Here is a 19,451-nt window from a genome sequence, read left to right as displayed (position 1 = left end):
GCTGGCCACTCTGAGGAACTGTTTATGTTCCCTTATGTTCCCTTGTAATTTGTCAGGGCATTCATCATGCACCATTAAAGAGGGTCATGAGGAGGTAAAGTGCAGTGAAGTCCAAACATTTGAGCACTCACACCCTGGAAAAAGCCATGTTGGGGAATGTCAATTGATGTCTGAAAAGGTGAAGGATAATCATGAGGCGCAGTGGCCATCAGGTCGGCCTCAAAGCACAGCTCAGAAGGAAAATCAGATTGAAGAATTGGAAGCCGACGTGGTCAATGATGAGGCCACTGATCCAACCTGGCATGGTGGAACGCCTAGCGAGCACAGCAATGCAAAGAGTGATGAATCTGTAGCAAGAAAACATGCAAGCAGAGGTAGTGGTTTGCACAGAGGTAGAACTTGGTCAACTGTTCCACAGAGCCCCCCACTCGACTAGATAACAGGCCATGGGTGCGTTGTTCCCATGTATAGCAGTTTTTTCTGAAAGTTCTTCAGATAAAACAACTGTAATTTGCAGCATATGCCAAACCAAGCTAAGAAGAGGCAAGAACGCTGCCAACCTGACCACCACCAGCATGCAAATGCACATATCAGCCAAGTACCTCAGTAGGTGGGCTGAACACCTGGGTACCAAATCTGTGTTTGAGGGTCAAACCACTGCCCCTTCTCCTGTATTACAGCCTTCCCAATCTGCAGACTATGAAGCAGGTGCTGATGCCTCCTGCCCACAACCAGCGGTTGCACACACACAACAGTCAGCATCCACTTCCAGTTCATTGTCACAGTGTAGCGTTCAGTTCTCCCTGCCCCAAACATTTACTGGAAAGCAGAAATATCCAGTCACACAACCACAAGCCCAAATGCTAAACACCCACATTGCTAGATTGCTAGCCCTGGAAATGTTGTCATTTTGACTTGTGGGATGTGAGTCTTTCCGTGTCCTATTGGCAGTGGCAGCCCCACAGTACTCAATTCCCAGCCGACACTATTTTTCCTGGTGTGCTGTCCCCGCGTTACATAGCGTTACAATATCAGCTGTCATCTGGCCAATGCAGTCACAGCGAAGGTCCACCTAACCACAGACACGTGGACAAGTTCTTGTGGCTAGGGATGATATATTTCCCTGATGGCACACTGGATTGACCTGGTGGAGTCTGGGACAGAGTCAGAGGCTGGGAAAGCACACATCTTACCCACACAAAGAATAGCGGGCCCAATTTCCTTCAATGTTTCACTTCCTGTTTCTCCTCCTGCTCATCCTCAGCGGTACTAGCCTCACCATCACTCCCCAGCTGGGAAATCTGAAGCACTGCCTTGGCGAAGCGGCAGCACACTCTATTGAAGCTCATTTGTTTAGGTGATAAAGCCTACAACGCAGCAGAGCTGTTGAAAGGGCAAAAAAATCAGACTGATCAGTGGCTCTCCCCTCTAAACCTCCAAACAGGTCTGGTTGTGTGCAATAATGCGCGTAACTTGGTGGCGGCTTTAAAGCTTGGCAAGCTGGCACACGTTCCAAGCATGGCCCATGTGCTCAACTTGGTTGTTCAGCGGTTTTTAGAAACATAACCTGACTTGCCTAACCTACTTGCTAAAGTACGTTGTGTCACCACACATTTCCGAAAGTCATCTCAGGCTGTCACCTGTCTAGCTTAGCCAAGCCAAAGAAGAAAGCCCATGCATAAATAAGTGCACACCTGCTACAAAGTCATGGAAAAATATATATATATATATGTAATTTTTATTATTAATGTAAACACCAAACAGCAAAAAATCTAAAATCAATTAAAAACAACAACAACCCCCATGTACCCTTATCCACATGAAGATATATAATACAAAAGCCCCCTATATATAAATGAAACTGCAGTGAACAGGAAGATAATCCAAGTTAGTTAGCAATCAACAATTCCATATTATATGTCCCCCAAAAAATAACAAGGTAAATATACCATATTATACCAATGACCAGATCCCTGGTCCTGTCTCAGCGAGCTAAATAAGGGCGTCCCCAAACTTGCTCAGAAATTATCACAATCCATGTGAATAAGGGGAAATGTGTAATAAGATAAAGTCCCTGCTGGAGTCAGAGATAAATATGTGGCTGTACCCCAAAATAGCCACACCTATGGGGCCTGAGAGAGTGCAAATAGACAGCCCCTAAGGAAAATAAGTGGGCTAAATATATGATGTGCCCACCAGCATGTCCTGGATAAAAGAGCACATGAAGCACAACCGCCCACCATAGAATAAACCTGCTGGTATACAAGGTGAGGCCAAAAAGATTACAGCTCCAGATCAGGGCTGAGAGGGGGTGGAAAAGAGAAAGGGGGGTGTGGGTGGATCCCACGCGTATCGCCGCTCCTGGGCGGCTTCGTCAGGGAAAGTAACTCTCTGTTAGAAGGTGTACATGTTATATACAAGATGCATAATGAAGAAGTACCTACCGGTGTTTATAATTGCCGCCGGTAAAACCGGAAATGGATGCGGGAGCTAGAGGTGTAGTCATAATGTCATGGTAACGGCTGAGAAACTCGCGCATGCGCAAACAGAAGAAGAAGTAACTTAGCGCTCAGAACGAGTGCTGTGTGCGGCCGCACAGGATCTGAAAAGAGGGTGCGCAAGTGCCCTCTGGCTGAATTATAAGTACCTGCACTGAGGAGAGACGAAAGGACATGGGAATACAAGGGAGATATCCCAAATATATGTGAGGCTGGTGGACAGCTGCCTACACAAGGAGGGATACAACAAAATAGGGGGATATATAAAAAAAGGAGGAAAGCAAGTATCAGGGTATATAATAATAATAAATAGTAAATAGAAACTGTAATGTCCCCCATATTAATTCCAAATAAGGTACCTATTAGGAAGAAAAGACATGTTATTCTGTATAGCACACTTAAATGAGATAATATATAAAGGTATCTCCATCATGATATTCAGTATTATACTATATAATGGTATACTGTGCCTAAAGATAGTCTAAGATATAACGTCATATGATTACAGAAATAACATGATAAGATTTTATATATATATATATATATACATATATATATATATATATATATACATAACCACAAATGATGGTAATAATAATAATGATAATATATTAAGATCAAAAGAATAACCACATATACATATATATGAAAACCCCCCAAAAAAATCTTGATGTACCTTATGCTCCCCTCACAAAAAATACATACATAGGTACATATATATATACATACACACACATACATATATATATATATATATATATATATATATATACATATACATACACATACATACATATAAAAGATGATGAAATATCCCCTGGGTACATATAAACAAATTGTTCTCTCTGTATCTTCAAAGTCCAGAAGGGAGAGTCCTGAATAAAGGTCCAACTTGAAATAATTCCGATATAGTTGGGTCAAATCCACTTATCCAAAGGATTCTAGTTGTAGTCCATCAGGTTCTGGGCCTGGTAAATATGGTAGTCAATGAGCTTATCCCAGGAAACCTGTGTATGCAAGTTCCTCATTCAAGCCTGTAGGCGACATGGATTTAAGACGAAAAATCCAACGAGCTTCATTCTGTAGTAGTAGCCTGTGTCGATCACCACCTCTCTCATTACTGAAAATCCTCTGTAGACCGAAAAAACGTGTGTTAGCAGGTTTACCATCATGGCACTGAAGATAATGAGTTGCTATGGGAGTCAAAGTTTTAGTCTTTTTGAGATCAGAGCGGGCCAAGTTAATTGTAGATAAGTGTTTTTGCGCCCGTCTTCTAAGCTCTTGTGAGGTTTGCCCAACATAAATTGTATGACATGGGCATATAATAGCATACACCACAAAGCTAGTTTTACAGTTGATGTAATGACAGAGAGAGTAATTCTGATCATCAAAAGGGCTAACAAAACGATCTTTTGTGACCGGCATATACGGGCAAATTGTGCAATCGCCGCAGGGGAATGAACCCCTGAGGCGAATACCCCGATTCAGTCTAACAACTGGTCGTGAGAAATGGCTCTTTGTTAATATATCACGTAAATTGGGAGCCCTTTTAGCCATCATCAGGGGTCTAGGACTTACACATGTCGAAGTTTGAACATCCGACGTCAAGATGTCACAATTTTTCGTAAGAATATTTCTCACCTGATGCCAGTTGGTACTAAATTCTGTGATGAACCTCACAGTAGATTCTTGCGGCCGAGGTTGTACCATCAGGAGAGAGGTCTGATTCGAAGTTCTAGCCCGCTGGAAAGCCTTAGATATCGTCTTCCGAGGGTATCCCCTTTGTTGAAATCTCATAGTTAGATCCTTTGCCTGTTGTTGAAAATCCTCATCTGTCGTACAATTACGACGGATTCGGAGAAATTGTCCCAACGGAATACCCCTTCGAGTAAGTAGTGGGTGAAAGCTTTGATATTGTAAAAGATTGTTCGTGGCTGTGGGCTTACGGAAGAGATCTGTCACCAGTCTGTTACCATCAATCCGAATGCGGAGATCCAAGAAAATTGCTGAATCCAAAGAACAAGAATATGTTAAGAAAATGTTCAGCATATTATCATTCAATTCCCTAAGGAATTGTACACAGGCAGCTTCCGTACCTACCCAAACAAAAAAGATATCATCCAAGAACCGGTACCAGTATTTAATGTGGTCCTGAAAACCCTGAGAGCGGTAAACAATCGTCTCCTCCCACCATCCAAGAAACATATTTGCGTAGGCCGGCGCACAGCGTGCGCCCATGGCCACGCCGGAGACCTGTTTATAATATACCCTGTCAAAAAGAAAATAATTGTGATGCAGGATAAAGCTCAGAAGATCTAAACTAAGGGAATCATGGAAACGGTTGGTATCCTCAAGACGATCAAGAAAAAAAGTTAGTGCCTTAATCCCATGAGAGTGGTTGATATTTGAGTAAAGTGACTCGACGTCACAGGTCACAAGCAGTTCTTGACCAGTCAAAGTAATCTTATGGCAGTTACGGATGAAATCAGAGGTGTCTTTAATAAAAGATGGTAAACCTGTTGCTATTGGTTGTATGAAGAAATCAATGTATGTACATACTCTTTCACAAATACTTCCAATGCTGGACACAATTGGCCGGCCAGGTGGTTTATAAGTATTTTTGTGTACCTTCGGTAAAAGGTAAAATGTGGGGACAACAGGGTTATCAACCCACATAAACTTTTTTTCATTCTTAGAGATAGTTCCCATAGAGGCAGCTTGATTGATCAATTTGCGCAGCCTCCCTAGAAATACCTCTGTAGGGTCCGAAGGTAATTTGACATAGAAGTTGGTATTATCCAATTGTCTCTTGGCTTCTTCAAGGTAAAGGTGGGTAAGGGTACATGGGGGTTGTTGTTGTTTTTAATTGATTTTAGATTTTTTGCTGTTTGGTGTTTACATTAATAATAAAAATTACATATATATATATATTTTTCCATGACTTTGTAGCAGGTGTGCACTTATTTATGCATGGGCTTTCTTCTTTGGCTTGGTATTGCACATTCCATGCATTTGGTAGCACCCTGCCTCAGTATTATTAGAACTATATATTGTTGTGAGATAGTAGTGCACCTGAAACTTTAACTATCGATTGTTTGGCTATACACCCCACTTTCATGGGGGTGTTTTCTTTCTCGGGTGGCACACAACCGAATATGGTGTTTTGATACAAAAATCCGTTGTGAGCGTTATTGGACACTCTTACAGGTATATAGAGAAAAAAAGGTTTTTTTGATAATATTGCTACCTGTGTACAATTGCTGATATGAATTGGGAAACTAGGGAGGCCACATGGCGGAGTCAATCATCTAGCCTATTTTCTAATACTGGTCCAGTAAGCACGGACTCTGATTTTTCTAAACTCTCGTTGGATCTTATAACAGCTAATAAATCAGCTGTACGTCTTTGGTGGAATATTAGAACATTGGAGGAATACCTCAGGGTGGGAATTGTGCCACGGGGTTTACGGATCCAAATTTTCCCGGCATGGGAACCTTCTTCCCAATTTAAACATACATGGGAAAAAGGATTATTACAATGTTCCAGCATTATTATAAATATGTTGCTGGAACATGATAAACAGCTCCTCACCTCCACCAAACAGAGTATTAGGGATCTGGAAAATATGTTGATTGACTTTGATGAAACACAATTGGTATCTCCTTTTAAATTACAACTCAAAGAGACATTGGATAAATTTGAAAAAGAGGTAATAGGCCGTAAACAGAAGAAATTCCAGAGAGATCGTTCTGATTTTGACAATCAAAGAGTTTTCCGTTGGAGACACTCTGGAAATACTCGATATATGCAACAACCGGTACATCACTTGGCACCTGATCCATCTGAGACGGCGACGGGTGCTTCTAGCTCGAGTGATTTTTTATCATCAGGAGGCAGCGATCTAGACGGAAGACAAGACGGGGACATAAGCGGCAGAAATCTCAGGAAGCGCCAAACTACTCGGAGGGGTCCATTTTCGCCATACCGTCGCAACCAGAGGAACAGGAAATGATGAGGGCTTCTACCACCATGGCCCCGGGGGGAACATCCTTACAGGTACAGTCCTCGGTCTTACAGATTATTAATCTGTCAGATCTTGTTCTTTCATCAGCAGAGTGCTCAGTGTTACAAAGGGGACTGTCATTCTCCCCCACTAAAACTACGGAAAAATTCGATCTTATTAAGGACCTCTATTTATTCTGTAGAAAATTAATATTACAGGTGATCCATAAAAGACCGGAGGCTATTGAATCATCTTCCATCAGGGATCAACAGGTTCTTCAGGATCTCCTGGACCTCTTGGATGAAAATGCCACATCACCAGGTAGGAAGGTCTTCCCATATAGAAATAAGTCGTCTTTTACTCCTTCGTTCTCCTTGGTTCCAGCGGTGAAATTTTTCTTTGAGGCTACCAAAAGGGATATTTTACAACTTCCCCCCATTGCTGGTAATCTCGATAACCTCTCACGTTCTGAAAGAAAGGCCATTGATTCGCTCAGAAATAATGATTCTATCATTATTAGGGAAGCAGATAAGGGTGGGAATGTGGTGTTCTGGCCCACCCACCTTTACCTTGAAGAAGCCAAGAGACAATTGGATAATACCAACTTCTATGTCAAATTACCTTCGGACCCTACAGAGGTATTTCTAGGGAGGCTGCGCAAATTGATTAATCAAGCTGCCTCTATGGGAACTATCTCTAAGAATGAAAAAAAGTTTATGTGGGTTGATAACCCTGTTGTCCCCTCATTTTACCTTTTACCGAAGGTACACAAAAATACTTATAAACCACCTGGCCTGCCAATTGTGTCCAGCATTGGAAGTATGTGTGAAAGAGTATGTACATACATCGATTTCTTCATACAACCAATAGCAACAGGTTTACCATCTTTTATTAAAGACACCTCTGATTTCATCCGTAACTGCCATAAGATTACTTTGACTGGTCAAGAACTGCTTGTGACCTGTGACGTCGAGTCACTTTACTCAAATATCAACCACTCTCATGGGATTAAGGCACTAACTTTTTTTCTTGATCGTCTTGAGGATACCAACCGTTTCCATGATTCCCTTAGTTTAGATCTTCTGAGCTTTATCCTGCATCACAATTATTTTCTTTTTGACAGGGTATATTATAAACAGGTCTCCGGCGTGGCCATGGGCGCACGCTGTGCGCCGGCCTACGCAAATATTTTTCTTGGATGGTGGGAGGAGACGATTGTTTACCGCTCTCAGGGTTTTCAGGACCACATTAAATACTGGTACCGGTTCTTGGATGATATCTTTTTTGTTTGGGTAGGTACGGAAGCTGCCTGTGTACAATTCCTTAGGGAATTGAATGATAATATGCTGAACATTTTCTTAACATATTCTTGTTCTTTGGATTCAGCAATTTTCTTGGATCTCCGCATTCGGATTGATGGTAACAGACTGGTGACAGATCTCCTCCGTAAGCCCACAGCCACGAACAATCTTTTACAATATCAAAGCTTTCACCCACTACTTACTCGAAGGGGTATTCCGATGGGACAATTTCTCCGAATCCATCGTAATTGTACGACAGATGAGGATTTTCAACAACAGGCAAAGGATCTAACTATGAGATTTCAACAAAGGGGATACCCTCGGAAGACGATATCTAAGGCTTTCCAGCGGGCTAGAACTTCGAATCAGACCTCTCTCCTGATGGTACAACCTCGGACGCAAGAATCTACTGTGAGGTTCATCACGGAATTTAGTACCAACTGGCATCAGGTGAGAAATATTCTTACGAAAAATTGTGACATCTTGACGTCGGATGTTCAAACTTCGACATGTGTAAGTCCTAGACCCCTGATGACGGCTAAAAGGGCTCCCAATTTACGTGATATATTAACAAAGAGCCATTTCTCACGACCAGTTGTTAGACTGAATTGGGGTATTCGCCTCAGGGGTTCATTCCCCTGCGGCGATTGCACAATTTGCCCGTATATGCCGGTCACAAAAGATTGTTTTGTTAGCCCTTTTGATGATCAGAATTACTCTCTCTGTCATTACATCAACTGTAAAACTAGCTTTGTGGTGTATGCTATTATATGCCCATGTCATAAAATTTATGTTGGGCAAACCTCACAAGAGCTTAGAAGACGGGTGCAAAAACACTTATCTACAATTAACTTGGCCCACTCTGATCTCAAAAAGAGTAAAACTTTGACTCCCATAGCAACTCATTATCTTCAGTGCCATGATGGTAAACCTGCTAACACACATTTTTTCGGTCTACAGAGGATTTTCAGTAATGAGAGAGGTGGTGATCGACACAGGCTACTACTACAGAATGAAGCTCGTTGGATTTTTCGTCTTAAATCCATGTCGCCTACAGGCTTGAATGAGGAACTTGCATACACAGGTTTCCTGGGATAAGCTCATTGACTACCATATTTACCAGGCCCAGAACCTGATGGACTACAACTAGAATCCTTTGGATAAGTGGATTTGACTCAACTATATCGGAGTTATTTCAAGTTGGACCTTTATTCAGGACTCTCCCTTCTGGACTTTGAAGATACAGAGAGAACAATTTGTTTATATGTACCCAGGGGATATTTCATCATCTTTTATGTGTGTGTATGTATGTGTATGTATATGTATATATATATATATATATATATATATATATATATATATATATATATATATATATATATGTATGTCTGTGTATGTATATATATATGTACGTATGTATGTATTTTTTGTGAGGGGAGCATAAGGTACATCAATATTTTTTGGGGGGGTTTTCATATATATGTATATGTGGTTATTCTTTTGATCTTAATATATTATCATTATTATTATTACCATCATTTGTGGTTATGTATATATATATATATAGAAAATCTTATCAAGTTATTTCTATAATCACATGACGTTATATCTTAGACTATCTTTAGGCACAGTATACCATTATATAGTACTAGATGGCAGCCCGATTCTAAAGAATCGGGAGTCTAGAATCCATATATACTTTATTTATTCAAATGTAAGAATAATTTGGTGGGCGGGGACCCTCGGCCTCCGATTTGGTTGGCGGGGCCCCACGGCCTCCGATTTTGTGGGCGGGGTCCCTCTGCCTCCGCTTTGGTGGGTGGGGCCGCTCGGCCTTCGATTTGGTGGGCGGGGCTCCTCGGCCTCCGATTTGGTAGGCGGGGCCCCTTATCCTCCGATTTGGTGGGCGGGGCCCCTCGGCCTCCGATTTGGTGGGCGGGGCCCCTCGGCCTCCGATTTGGTGGGCGGGGCCCCTCTGCCTCCGATTTGGTGTGCGGGGACCCTCGGCCTCCGCTTTGGTGGGCGGGGCCCCTCGGCCTTCGATTTGGTGGGCGGGGCCCCTCGGCCTCCGATTTGGTTGGTGTGGACCCTCGGCCTCCGATTTGGTGGGCGGGGACCCTCGGCCTCCGATTTGGTGAGCGGGGACCCTCGGCCTCCGATTTGGTGGGCGGGGACCCTCGGCCTCCGATTTGGTGGGCGGGGCCCCTCGGCCTCCGATGTGGTGGGCGGGGCCCCTCGGCCTCCGATGTGGTGGGCAGGGCCAGGCCCCTCGGCCTCCGCTTTGGTGGGCGGGTCTGCTCGGCCTCCGATTTGGTGGTCAGGGACCCTCGGCCTCCGATTTGGTGGGCGGGGACCCTCGGCCTCAAATTTGGTGGGCGGGGACCCTCGGCCTCCGATTTGGTGGGCGGGGACCCTCGGCCTCCGATTTGGTGGGCGGGGACCCTCGGCCTCCGATTTGGTGGGCGGGGCCCCTCGGCCTCCGATTTGGTGTGTGCTCTGCCTGGGGCCACTGTGCTCTGCCTGGGGCCCCATATGCTGCCTGGGGCCCCTGTGCTCTGCCTGGGGCCCCATATGCTGCCTGGGGCCCCTGTGCTCTGCCTGGGGCCCCATATGCTGCCTGGGGCCCCTGTGCTCTGCCTGGGGCCCCTGTGCTCTGCCTGGGGCCCCATGTTCTGCCTGGGGCCCCTGTGCTCTGCCTGGGGCCACTGTGCTCTGCCTGGGGCCACTGTGCTCTGCCTGGGGCCCCATAAGCTGCCTGGGGCCCCTGTGCTCTGCCAGGGACGACTGTGCTCTGCCTGGGGCCCCATATGCTGCCTGGGGCCCCTGTGCTCTGCCTGGGGCCACTGTGCTCTGCCTGGGGCCCCATATGCTGCCTGAGGCCACTGTGCTCTGCCTGGGGCCCCATATGCTGCCTGGGGCCCCTGTGCTCTGCCTGGGGCCCCATATGCTGCCTGGGGCCCCTATGCTCTGCCTGGGGCCCCTGTGCTCTGCCTGGGGCCCCATGTTCTGCCTGGGGCCCCATGTTCTGCCTGGGGCCCCTGTGCTCTGCCTGGGGCCCCTGTGCTCTGCCTGGGGCCCCTGTGCTCTGCCTGGGGCCACTGTGCTCTGCCTGGGGCCCCATATGCTGCCTGGGGCCCCTGTGCTCTGCCTGGAGCCCCATATGCTGCCTGGGGCCCCTGTGCTCTGCCTGGGGCCCCTGTGCTCTGCCTGGGGCCCCATATGCTGCCTGGGGCCCCTGTGCTCTGCCTGGGGCCCCTGTGCTCTGCCTGGGGCCCCATGTTCTGCCTGGGGCCCCTGTGCTCTGCCTGGGGCCACTGTGCTCTGCCTGGGGCCCCATATGCTGCCTGGGGCCCCTGTGCTCTGCCTGGGGCCACATATGCTGCCTGGGGCCCCTGTGCTCTGCCTGGGGCCACTGTGCTCTGCCTGGGGCCCCATAGGCTGCCTGGGGCCCCTGTGCTCTGCCTGGGACCACTGTGCTCTGCCTGGGGCCCCATATGCTGCCTGGGGCCCCTGTGCTCTGCCTGGGGCCACTGCTCTGCCTGGGGCCCCATATGCTGCCTGGGGCCCCTGTGCTCTGCCTGGGTGTAGGACACTGGTGACGTCACTTTTCTCCGGACATTAGCTCCGGACATTAGCTCCGGACATTAGCTCCGGACATTATCTCCGGACATTAGCTCCGGACAAAGCCACGGAAGTTGGCACAAATTGCAGGAAGTAGTATTCTAGGCAATTATATATTAGATAATACTGAATATCATGATGGAGATACCTTTATATATTATCTCATTTAAGTGTGCCATACAGAATAACATGTCTTTTCTTCCTAATAGGTCCCTTATTTGGAATTAATATGGGGGACATTACAGTTTCTATTTACTATTTATTATTATTATATACCCTGATACTTGCTTTCCTCCTTTTTTTTATATATCCCCCTATTTTGTTGTATCCCTCCTTGTGTAGGCAGCTGTCCACCAGCCTCACATATATTTGGGATATCTCCCTTGTATTCCCATGTCCTTTCGTCTCTCCTCGGTGCAGGTACTTATAATTCAGCCAGAGGGCGCTTGCGCACCCTCTTTTCAGATCCTGTGCGGCCGCACACAGCGCTCGTTCTGAGCGCTTAGCTACTTCTTCTTCTTCTGTTTGCGCATGCGCGAGTTTCTCAGCCGTTACCATGACATTATGACTACACCTCTAGCTCCCGCATCCATTTCCGGTTTTACCGGCGGCAATTATAAACACCGGTAGGTACTTCTTCATTATGCATCTTGTATATAACATGTACACCTTCTAACAGAGAGTTACTTTCCCTGACGAGGCCGCCCAGGAGCGGCGATACGCGTGGGATCCACCCACACCCCCCTTTCTCTTTTCCACCCCCTCTCAGCCCTGATCTGGAGCGGTAATCTTTTTGGCCTCACCTTGTATACCAGCAGGTTTATTCTATGGTGGGCGGTTGTGCTTCATGTGCTCTTTTATCCAGGACATGCTGGTGGGCACATCATATATTTAGCCCACTTATTTTCCTTAGGGGCTGTCTATTTGCACTCTCTCAGGCCCCATAGGTGTGGCTATTTTGGGGTACAGCCACATATTTATCTCTGACTCCAGCAGGGACTTTATCTTATTACACATTTCCCCTTATTCACATGGATTGTGATAATTTCTGAGCAAGTTTGGGGACGCCCTTATTTAGCTCGCTGAGACAGGACCAGGGATCTGGTCATTGGTATAATATGGTATATTTACCTTGTTATTTTTGGGGGGACATATAATATGGAATTGTTGATTGCTAACTAACTTGGATTATCTTCCTGTTCACTGCAGTTTCATTTATATATAGGGGGCTTTTGTATTATATATCTTCATGTGGACCCTTCATGGGGGTTGTTGTTGTTTTTAATTGATTTTAGATTTTTTGCTGTTTGGTGTTTACATTAATAATAAAAATTACATATATATATATATTTTTCCATGACTTTGTAGCAGGTGTGCACTTATTTATGCATGGGCTTTCTTCTTTGGCTTGGTATTGCACATTCCATGCATTTGGTAGCACCCTGCCTCAGTAATATTAGAACTATATATTGTTGTGAGATAGTAGTGCACCTGAAACTTTAACTATCGACTGTCTAGCTTAGCAACATCAGAGCTTTATTTTGACTTGTCATCAAATGTTTTTTGACCTCCACACACACATGTTGGCAAGGTTGAAAGCGCAGCAGAGGGCAGTCTCTGAATTCCAGCATCTCAATGCCCATCAGAGTAACTCAGTCCCCACACGAGTGGGTGTGGATCGCTGGGCTGTGTGAGGTTATTCAAAACTTTGAGTACTGCACCAAGATTGTGAGCACTGATGACTCTTTTATGAGCCTAACCATCCCACTGCTCAGTCTATTAAAACATTTGCTCTAGATTCTGAAAGAGAAAGCTTTGAATGCTGAGCAGGAGGCTATTGAGCAAGATTGTACAGTGGCTGATATCACACAGCCCAGCCTCACACAGAATTTTCAGGCCACATTGGGTGATGATGAGGAACATGTGGAGGAGGATGATGATGAGGAGGAACAGGATTTTTTGGCCTGGGCTACAGAGAGGACTCTCAGTCCCTGTGTCATGCATATCCAGCATGGATGGTCTGAAGAGAAGGAGGAGGAGGCTATATGTCATGAGGAGGAGAGGATGGTAAGTTTTGCTCCTGGGGAGGACACTGAACGTTTGACTCTTTGAAGTCAGCTACAAGTCCAAATGTCATTCCCAAGACCGTTGTGTTGAACACATTTTGTCCACCATGAAATACTGGCTGTGCACCATTCTTGACCCATAGTACAAGTAGACGTTTGCTTCTCTAATGTCGGAGGCAGACTTGCCATTTTCAGTGCATTCATGCCAGAGGGCCATAGTGGAAGAATTGCTCAAAAGATTACCCTCAGACAATGGTGCTGGCAGAGGTACCGGCTCTTTTCATCCACAAGGATTACATGGGGGTGTCAAACATCAGGTGCAACTCAAGGGGGTAAAATGTCCAACAACTGGGCCATTTTCATGACACCATTCCATCAGCAAGGGCTAACTGTGGGTGTAACTATGATGAGGAGGTAGAAGTTGACCAAGATGTTTAACAGCTACTTAAGTGACCATACCAGCATCTTTCCTGATTCTTCAGTTCCCTTTATCTATTGGTTGTCCAAGCTGCACACTTGGCACTGCCTATCCTTGTATGTCTTGGAGGTGCTGCCATGCAGTGCCACGACTGTGTTGTCTGAGCAGGTTTTTAGTTTAGTAGGTGCAGTAATAATGGATGCAAAATGCAGACAGGCTGACTCTTCTAAAATTGAACAAGGAAAATATTTCCTCTGACTTCGTAAGCCCTACAGATGACAGCAATGTTATGTAAATGCATGCAAAATTTTTGTTTTGGGAAGTTGTCTTAACGTCAATCCCTTAGCATCCAAAGCCATTTTGCTCAGGAAATCACCTCCTCCTCCCCCTCCTGCTTCTGCAACAAGTAGTGTTCATCTATGTATTCCCCACGTGGATATTGTTTTGTAATTTTTGAAACCTTTGCACATTGCGCAATGGTGAAACTTGTACTCTATATCTCTACCTCTTGATTTAACTGCTAAGTGTATTGTGATGTCCCCATCATGGCTTCTTTTAGCTGGTCTGAGAGAGACCCTTTTGCTACTTTTTTGAGACCATTGAACATTGTGCAATGGTGAAATTTGTTCTCTCTACCTCTTGTAATAACTGCTAAATGTAGGGCTGCATAATGACATGACAGTGCACTTGGTGGTGGTGTTTTGGGGCTATGGCCAAAATTCAAATGGGCATGTTTGAAATCTCATTGCAAAGGCCCTGGAGGATGAGACCCACTTCCTGCTACACTGCCCCAAATACTCAGCAGTGAGGGACACTCACTTCAGGAGACTCTCCGATCTCTTCCCGGATTTCAGCTCCATGAAGGAGGAAGAGAAAATATATATCCTGCTGGGGGAAGAAGAGAGAGCAGTGGAGATAGCAGCGCGGTATGTGAGCGAATGTCATAGACTGCGAGAAAGACAGCCATGATATGCCATGGACTTCCTTACCCCCACCCTGCACCCCATCCATCATCCCCGCAGTCCCCATCCATCGTCCCCGCAGTCCCTACCCATTATCCCCACAGTCCCTAGTCCCTACTGTACTTGTGCTTTGGCAAAACTGATGTTTATTTGGTCCTGCCAATAAAGCTTCTTTGAATTTGAATTTGAATTTGAATTTGAATTTGGATGGGGGATATGTATTCCACTATCTTGCTAACTATTTGGCACAGGAGAGGGTCCTCCCAAATGTAAGAGTGATAGCCTTCACAAATTTTAAGGTAAACCATAAAGCCAATGTGAACATATGCTAAAGGGGAGGTACAATTTTTTATTTTCTTTTATTTTGCATTATATACATGTAATTATGAAGTAAAATGTTTTAAGCATGTTTTGCCTTTAAAAAATAATGTTCGGTTTGGTAGGTCTTTTTAAAAATCCGTCAAACCTACGCAATAGTCTGACAACATTATTCCCAGATACCATATGTGAGTCATAAAGGCATGCAGGCATCTTCTCCATGCTTTTCTCATTTAGTTTTAGCTATTCCCCATCCATTTCAGTTTTTTTCTCAGACCCCAGACCTGTTGGGTCCAGCAGAAAAATATTTGGCTTTCCCATTGACTTGCATTGGATTTGTTATATGGTACGAATACAAGGATATTAGAAATTATTTGTGCCAATTTTCCCGAATCCAAATATTTCACTGTTCGATCATCATTAGTAACAATGCTACTCACATGAGAGCGATATGAGGTATCACAGGAACAAATTTTATTTAAAAGTCCGGCTGAATGATTTCTGTCATCATAAACCACATCACTGGAAAACTTTAATACAGCCCTGTATGTAGATAAAATAAAACTAGACATGTTTGGTGTCTATGAACCTGTAATTACCTGGAGAATCATAATTGCAGGTCAGTTCTAGCATTTAATGAACCTAGTAAAAAAGCCCAGCAAAAAACAAGTGTGGGATTACGCTTTTTTTGCAATTTCACCGCACTCTGAAATTTTTTGACCATTTTCGAGTACATGACATGACAAAAACAGTGGTGTCGTTCAAAAGTGCAACTCATTCCACAAAAAGTGCAACTCATTCCACAAAAAATAAGCCCTCACATGGCCATATTGATGGAAAAATAAAAGAAATTATCGCTCTGGGAAGGAGGGAAGTGAAAAACAAAAACGCAAAAATGAAAAAAGCTCTGGTCATGAAGGGGTTAAAGAAATAATACCATGAGTTATCACCAACTGGTTATGTTTTGTTTATCCCATGTTCCTTACTGGTCCTGTTAGCTTTGTCTTGTTCTTAAAACACCTGAAATAGCCAGAAATGATTACCAGCAAACACGGTGGGACTTTTCAAATATATGTTCACTTTCAAAGGGTTTGTTACGCTCATATCTGAATTAAGCCACTAGTCTTGGACATACAGTTGTGCTCAAAAGTTTACTTACCCCGGCAGAATTTTTGCTTTCTTGGTCTTTTTTCAGTATATGAATGTTTTGGGTTGTCATTATGGTTTAAAAAGAGAACACACAGTAGTTTGACAATAAATGGCTTCACCCAATCACTAACTATGAGTGGAGAAAATGTTTTGGTGTTATCATTCATGTGCTCTGAAAAAAGTCCAAGAAAGCAAAAATTCTGCCAGGGTATGTAAACTTTTGAGCACAACTGTATAACATTGTCAGTCAGATCCAGTAGGTCAACTTTAGGCTCAAAATATGGATATCCATAAGAGCAGTAAAAAAATGTTTCAAAACTGTGAAAATGTCTTAATAAGTAAACATTTTACATTTGAAACTGTTGTATAGTAAAAATATGTGCTATGTATTCCACATCAATGCTGTAAAAATACAAAAGGAATGAAATGTTCACAAATAAAGTTATTTTATTTTCTTTTATTGAATATTTCCTTAGGGCTTCAGTTACACAGTTTTGTTTACCCAGCAAATTTTATAATTGTGATATGCAAATAAATGAGTTAGCATGAATCTAAATCTAATTCAAACAAAACACATGCAACCTTCACTTCTTTTAGGTATTCTCTTGCATAATGGATCTATTTAAATTTGCATGTAGTTTATTGTTTGTCCTTGAAGCAATAATCCACCAAACAGAATGATCTATGGAAAAAACATTAAAAGTAATAAGCAAATGAATTGCAAACAGTAGAGCAGGGAATGTAGGCAGTTTGTTTTAAATGTAATATTGAATTTGGTTGAGGTTGTAAATTTAACAAATTCAGAGAGACAAGAGAACATAAACTTGTTGCAAGTATATCCCTAATAATTCAGAAAGTTCATGTTGGACTGAAACAGAATAACAAGATATTGAATTATTTTCTAGAAGCCACATAATGAAGATGACTAACATAACTAGAAATTGTGCAATATATTTTCTATCTAATGTAAGCACACTACATTCTGATTATCTATCATTTTGCATGCGTAGCCTTATTTAAATTCATAAAAATAAAAAAATTTAATTATCCACAACTCTGGCATTACTACACAGTGATCAATGTTTATAAGGTTGAAGTTGGAGGTTACTGATATTTGTAAAACATATACATACATGGTTTACTCTGCTAATAGAGCAAGCATATTTTTTCTGCAATATTTAATACAACTCATTTGTTTCCTCATAGTTACTGATTAAAGTATTTTTGTCACCCAAAAATACAATTAAGAATAAATTATAACATAGCATTTGTGAAACGAAGCATGTGTGAAACATGAGTTTGGTGTGTTTGCTGGGCGAGCCCTTCTAACTTTGTTACTGCTAATACTTGTACTTTTTCTGACCTTTTTCAGGGTGTTATCATTTCTCTGGCACTCCGAATTAAATTATATATTATGCATTAATTAATTTTTAACATTCTTCTTTACTATTATTTTTGGGGGCTATATGTATCCTTCATATAACTTTCTATTGATGTGATTAGTGTCATTTTTATTTTGGGTCTTTCTCTGTTGGTTCACCCATCAAAACGTCTTTGTGTCTGTTGCATTTGATATATTTATGCTTCTAAGCTTATCTAATATATAAAGCTGAATGTGTGTGTGTGCGTATGTATGTATGTATGTATGTATGTCCGGGATTGGCATCTGAACCGTAGCAGCTACAGCCACAAAATTTTGCACAGTCACACGTCTGGACCCCGAGAGCGTCATAGGCTATGTTGTGAGGTGAAATTTTAACCCCGCGCTTTCCAATTCACCAAACAATTTTGCCCCTATCTACATAATGGGGAAAAAGTGAAAGGAAAAGTGTTGGAGGCGTCGCAGCTACAGGCACAAAATTTTGCACAGTCACACGTCTGGACCCTGAGAGCGTCAAAGCTATATTGTGAGGTGAAATTTTAACCCCGCGCTTTCCAAGTCACCAAACAATTTTGCCCCTATCTACATAATGGGGAAAAAATGAAAGGAAAAGTGTTGGAGGCAAATTAACAGCTGCCAGATGTGAACAAGGGGGACTTAAAGAATGACAGCGATGGCACCAAAGAGTATATACTGTACAGTTGCTAAGGTGGGGCCCCAACATGGGATAATCACACCACCACGGGGATATGAACACACACACAAAATGCGCCACACACTACCACGTGCTCGAACACATATACCACCCTCAGTGCACATTTCACCACACATACACCAACCTCGCCACATAAAAGTAGAAACACAAAAGTCGCCGCTCAAAACTCGCCACGCGCAAAACTCTCCACATGCAAAACTCGCCACACGTGCAAAACTCGCCACACGCAAAACTTGCACACGCAGAAAAATTGCCACACGCAGAAAAATTGCCACATGCACAAAAGTTGCAACACATGCAAAAGTTGCCTCACACAAAACTTGCACATACTCAAAAGGCACCACACATAAAACTCGCCACGCGCAAAACTCGCCATGCGCAAAACTTGCTGCACACAACTTGCTACACTAACCTGTCACATGCAACTCGACACACAAAAAGTTGCTACACGCATGTCGCCACACAAAACTCATCTCACAAAAGTCCCTACATGCATGTCGCCACACGCAACTCAACACACACAACTTGACACACGAAACTCGCCCTAAAACACACACAAGTCTGGTATCCTTCAAAAATAAAAATCTGATTAATAAGCAGACAAACTACAAGAGCAACAAATGTACCATATAGGAATCCGGCAGCTGTCAGTCACATGACCAGTCTATTATGTGTATGTGTGAGCTAATATATACTGCCAGGGGGTGGGCTTACTGTTGGCTGGGGATTTATCAGGCTGCCATTTTAGCTTACAAATACTGAGGTAAAAATACTGACCAAATAACGTGTGAACGAGGGCTAATACAGGAGGAGATGGCATACAGCTATATACTATATACAGGAGATGACACACAGGTATATACTATTTACAGGGGAGATGACACACAGGTATATACTATATACAGGAGGAGATGACACACAGATATATACTATATACAGGAGAGATGACACACAGGTATATACTATATAGAGGAGGAGATGACATACAGGTACATACTACATACAGGAGGAGATGACAT

The sequence above is a fragment of the Ranitomeya variabilis genome, chromosome 1 (genome assembly GCF_051348905.1).
Source record: "Ranitomeya variabilis isolate aRanVar5 chromosome 1, aRanVar5.hap1, whole genome shotgun sequence".
NCBI lineage: Eukaryota > Metazoa > Chordata > Amphibia > Anura > Dendrobatidae > Ranitomeya > Ranitomeya variabilis.
This window is presented reverse-complemented; position numbering follows the sequence as displayed.